Raw genomic sequence first — 6,000 nt, 5'->3', positions numbered from 1 at the left:
GAAATTCAATATGCAACCAGTTACAGTGCTTTTGGTGGGGACACTATTCTAAGTAGTATCATACCTTTAGATAGTCCAATAACAGTGTCACTGTTTGCAGTAACCCTGTACTGTGAGACTGCAGTATCCCAGAGTGCTACTACTTTAAGTGTTTGTCATTTGTACCTCTGGGTTGCATTGATATGTCATGTCCTCTGTGTTCTATGATTTATGTCATTGTTATGCAGCTTTCCCTGTAGTTTTCACCCTCATTGCTTCAAACCTTCAGCCCTGTCCAATCACGGGCAGCTGTGCAGGATTGTAGGAGATTTAGGTCCCTGGGGTGACCGTTGAGGGCTGAGTCTAGTGTGTGCTAGCTTGTGAGCAGTTTGGTTTTCCTGCACCCTGCCGAGGTTCTTATCAGCAGAGAGACTGGATCTCAGCGGCTGCTCATATAGCCTAGAAGGCTCATCTAGAGACAGTCTTGAGAAGGGAGTTCAGTTGTCTGGACATTTGGAATCCAAGCCAGGAGTAGCAGTGGAGGACACTGACAGGAAGTGTTCATTTGTAACCAAATCCCTGTCAGGACTCCCTGCACCAATTTCCCCAGTGTCCATAGCTGGGAGTGACACAAGAGAAGGAGGAGTTGGAGGAAAAGTCAGCTATAGAGCCTTGTTATCCCTGGGCACCCTCCTATAACCAAGGCTGGGGGATTGGCCATTGTGGCACTACTACCACCATTTGGAAGCTGCTGTTGTACCTGTTTCCAGTTGCTACAATAAAGTTCTCACTCTGTTCATCTGCACCATTTGCTTCCTGAGTCGTGCCTGCTATAATATCAGGGCCCTTCCGAACACCATCACACCGGCTCAGAGAGGAGAGGCACCCTGGGGGAAGGACACCCCCAAACTTACCACAGTGTGCATAGAGTGCCACACATTCTGTCCTTTGATCGAAAAGGCACTGTGTGAATTATCTTTGTATTGTAACATTACTGTGACTCTTGCACTGCAGCATCATAACACACATGATACCTATGCTGGAAGTAACTTGATTTTCTTTTCCCCTTACTGATCCAATACCATGTGTACTATTAATGTACGGTCACATCACTGCATTATACCGTACAGTGACATCATTGTGCAAGTTAGCTGACTGCTGTGATATCATTGTGTACATAATGACCATGACAACCTTCATTTTGTAAAGTATTCACTTTCTTTGTTACTACAAAGTGTATTCTCTCTATACAGATACAGAATATTATCCTATATGTGAGTTTTACAAGAATTATGACATCATGTTCCCCTGGAATTAATTTTACTTAGAACATACAAGATACCATCTACGTGTGGCCCTCATGGATGGCAGACATTTTTGTTATCTTTATTGATTGTTAGATACTAAAGTCAGTTTAGAGGATGTTATTAAAGCCAAATAAGCAGATTTACCAATATGCCAGTAATAACAGTATAACATCATAGCATGCCAGTATCAACAACAATAGTAACAATGGTACCAACAATGAATTGTCATAACTGTAGCCAGAATTGATCCTACTATCCGGGAGTTAGGAAGTAGGCAGGAGGAACAAGTAGTCAGTTGTCCCTTGTTTGAAGATGTACAGAGAGCTCATTGTCAGCGTTATACATACTATACTGTTCTTATAACACAATGCCACATTGGATTATTTGTAATAAAGCTGACAGACTTTGCTTTGTATTGTCTGAATAAACAATAATCTGACACAACTCCGCTTTATATATTTTCCTCTTTACAATCTATAGTTTAACAAAATTAACACCCAATCTCAAGGTTGCTAGTGGATCTGCAAGTGAGACCCGGGCCCCACATCGCATAAATGCAGCGAAATACGGTACCTGGAAAGTGGATGGCATTCTCACTAAGCCCATCCACACATTGCAGAAAAATATCTGCAGCAGACATGCTGCAATTTCAAAAACCGTTGCGTTTTTGTAAATTGCAGCACGTCAATTATACCTATGGAAACGCTGAGATTTTACATATAGGTATAACTGAAACTGAAAGTCCGCAGAGCAAAACTCACTACAATATTGGAGTGTAGCACTTGAATTGTGTTAGCTTTCTGTTACTTTTTCTTATGTTAACGGGTCGGTTTTGACCCGTGTCTTAAATCACCCCTAGGATGCCCTAAAAACATTTATGATCCAATTTGTTTCTTACCTCTTAGTTACCTTGTTAGGGTTTCTCATCCATGGAAGGATTGATTTTAATATTTTTGGTGTGGCCCCCTGGGCCTTTCATTTGAGAGCATACTATTCATTTTCAATATAAAAATATTGTCAAATGAACCTCAAGAGAATAATATAAACTTAAAAAAGTTTGTTATATTATCTGACTATTACTTAAGGGTTTTAGAACACATTTCTTAAATGTAAAAAAATATACATATATATATATATATATATATATTATATTATTAACTCTAGTAACATCTATGGTTATGGTTACGGGTCAGTTTTGACTCATATCTAACTATTTTATGAAAAAGGCAAAACAGATTTTTATTTTTTTTTATAGAACTTTAATACACATAAAAGATGAAAATGATATTAACATTAACAGCAATAATAATAAAAAGTAGCTTTTCTAGGTCAAACAAACAAACAACAATCAATTAAGCAAATCAAATCAACAGAAATCAAGTACTAGTTTTTAGATGCATTAGTATTTAGATGCATGTGTGGCAAAAAGTGACACTTTTTGTGTGTTCTTTGCAGAGGTATTTTTTTACAGGCGAAGCACGATGTGTTTGTCTTTCTGTCCTTATTGCTAGGGCAGACCTGACACCTCTTTCTTTTAGAATCAGGTGGTCTCACTGGGGTTGTGGCTGTTGTGGTTGATGTTGAGGCAGGGCTGGTTGAGGAGGATGCTGGTGATGATACTCTTTGTGTTGCTGTGGGTGTGGGCGAAGCACTTGTTGAGCTCTGAAGTTGTCGGACCAAGGCTGCAGCGACTGGGTCTCAGGACACTCGTTCCCTTTGGTTAATGTGCGCCTTGACAAGGGATCCTCCTAGTTCCTCAAGAAACATCCTCCACTTGTTTTTTTTTCTTTGAATTCCACCCTTGGTGAATGTGGGTCCACAACACAAATGCATTGTATGCTGACACATCAAGGATGTTTGAAAATACAACCATTGGCCATCTCCTAGTCACTCGCTGGCAAGTGTAGTTGGCAGTCAGCTTGCGTCCCAGAGACTATCAGTGGCCTCATTGCAGGATTTGTACACTCCAGCAAGGAGAAGAACACCAATGTAGGCATCCAGGTCATCATCATGAAGGTCATTCCACATGTTGCCGTGGACTTTTTTCCTTCAAGGTTTGTCATAGCAATAATGACCTTTTTTTATTGACAATGGCATAAACAGATCAAAACATGTCTTGATGTCACTTAGTTTTGTCACAGCAAACCTTGTGATCCCAGGGGTCATTTTTATGACATTTATGGGGTCGAAATTGACCCCGACAACACAAATGTTATCATTTTAATAAGAGCATTTTACAATTTAGTAAAATAGTTTTATTTTATTGTATTTTGTTTAAAAATACGTTTCAGAAAAAGTCAAAAAGTCTTGATGCAATAAACAAATGTATGTAGAATTTGTATGCATTTAAAACCTAAAACGGGTCGGTCACGACCCTAACACTAGAGGAAGGGTAGGGGGGCAACATGGTGGCTCCGTGGTAACATTGCAGCCTTGCAGCGCTGGAGTCCTGGGCTTGAATCCCACCAGGAACAACATCTGCAAGGAGTTTGTATATTCTCCCCGTGTTTGCGTGGATTTCTTCCCATTCTACAAAGACAGACTGATAGGAAAAAAAAAAAGTACTTTGTGATCCCTATATGGGGCTCACAATCTACATTAAAAAATAAAATTTTGGAGTATAGGCTTGTATTGCAGAATCAATATATCACTGTGTATACATACATATATACATATACTCTATGTAAATAATGAACCTACTTTAGGTTTTATATGAGATTACCCTTGATATGGTTATTGCCATGTAAGTTGAATTGTAATGTGCTTCTTTGTGCAGCATATATTGTTGCTTATTCACCTAACACGCTAATCTTTGTTTTTTCATATTTGCATGATTTTAGCTCTCTCATTAGGCCAGGCTAGAGGCTAGGTAGTAATTAAGACAGCAGTGCTGCCCACACACAAGATCAATGCTTTCTAAAGCCTTATATTGGATATAACCTGCCAGATCTGTGAGTTATCTTTGCTGGGCACCTCTGCTGTGCTAGCATCACCAATGAACACTGCTGCTGGCATTTTTTTTTTTTTTTTACTTTTCTATGAAATAAAGAAAAAGTTAATTTACTGCACATTGCCCAGAAATGTATTACATGTAGAAAACATCTTTTTTTTATCAACTGTAATTTTTATTGAAAGGATTTTCAACAAACATAAAATAACAAAACAAAAGCCCAAGAGAGGAAAAAAGGGCACTTACAAAACAGTGAAGTAGAACGGTGCAATAACGGGTCAAAAAATTAACAAATAAGACAAGGGATCAGAGGCCATTCAGTACACAGTATCATACCTCCCAACTTTTGAAGAACCGAAAGAGGGACAAAATGTGCGGTGCGCATAGCGCACAGCGGCACATTTAGCTCCACCCACTTTTATGTTGACTCCGCCCATTCTAATTAATTTTTCATGTGCCCCCACACAGTATAATCCTCCTACAGTCACCCCTAAATTATATGTCCCTCCTCTATCTCTCCCCCAGTTTCATATACACCCTTCATCTGCCCCCAGTTTCATGTCCCTCCTCCATCTCTGCCCCCAGTTTCATGTTCCCTCCATCTCTGTCCCAGATTCATTTCCCCCATCTCTACCCCCAGATTCATGTCCCTTCCATCTCTTCCCCCAGATTCACGTCCCCCCATCTCTGCCCCCAGATTAATGCCCCCATCTCTGCCCCCAGATTCATGTCCCCCATCTCTGCCCCCAGATTCACGTCCCCCATCTCTTCCCCCAGATTAATGTTCCCCCATCTCTGCCCCAGATTCATGTCCCCCCATCTCTGCCCCCAGATTCATGTTCCCCCATTTCTACCCCCAGATTCATGTCCCATTTCTGCCCCCAGATTCATGTCCCCCATCTCTTCCCCCAGATTCATGTCCCCCTATCTCTTCCCCCAGATTCTGCCCCCAGATTAATGCCCCCCCATCTCTGCCCCCAGATTCATGTCCCCCATCTCTGCCCCCAGATTCACGTCCCCCATCTCTTCCCCCAGATTAATGTTCCCCCATCTCTGCCCCAGATTCATGTCCCCCCATTTCTACCCCCAGATTCATGTCCCATTTCTGCCCCCAGATTCATGTCCCCCCATCTCTTCCCCCAGATTCATGTCCCCCTATCTCTTCCCCCAGATTCATGTCCCCCCATCTCTTCCCCCAGATTAATGCCCCCCCATCTCTGCCCCCAGATTAATGTCCCCCCTCCATCTCTGCCCCCAGTTTCATGTCCCCTCCATCTCTGTCCCAGATTCATTTCCCCCATCTCTACCCGCAGATTCATGTCCCTTCCATCTCTTCCCCCAGATTCACGTCCCCCATCTCTGCCCCCAGATTCATGTCCCCCATCTCTGCCCCCAGATTAATGTTCCCCCATCTCTGCCCCAGATTCATGTCCCCCCATCTCTGCCCCCAGATTCATGTCCCCCCATTTCTACCCCCAGATTCATGTCCCATTTCTGCCCCCAGATTCATGTCCCCCCATCTCTTCCCCCAGATTCATGTCCCCCTATCTCTTCCCCCAGATTCATGTCCCCCCATCTCTACCCCCAGATTCATGTCCCTCCATCTCTGCCCCCAGATTAATGCCCCCCATCTCTGCCCCCAGATTCATGTCCCCCATCTCTTCCCCCAGATTCACGTCCCCCATCTCTTCCCCCAGATTAATGTTCCCCCATCTCTGCCCCAGATTCATGTCCCCCTATCTCTTCCTCCAGATTCATGTCCCC

This window comes from Leptodactylus fuscus, chromosome 11 (genome assembly GCF_031893055.1).
Source record: "Leptodactylus fuscus isolate aLepFus1 chromosome 11, aLepFus1.hap2, whole genome shotgun sequence".
Lineage (NCBI taxonomy): Eukaryota > Metazoa > Chordata > Amphibia > Anura > Leptodactylidae > Leptodactylus > Leptodactylus fuscus.
This window is presented reverse-complemented; position numbering follows the sequence as displayed.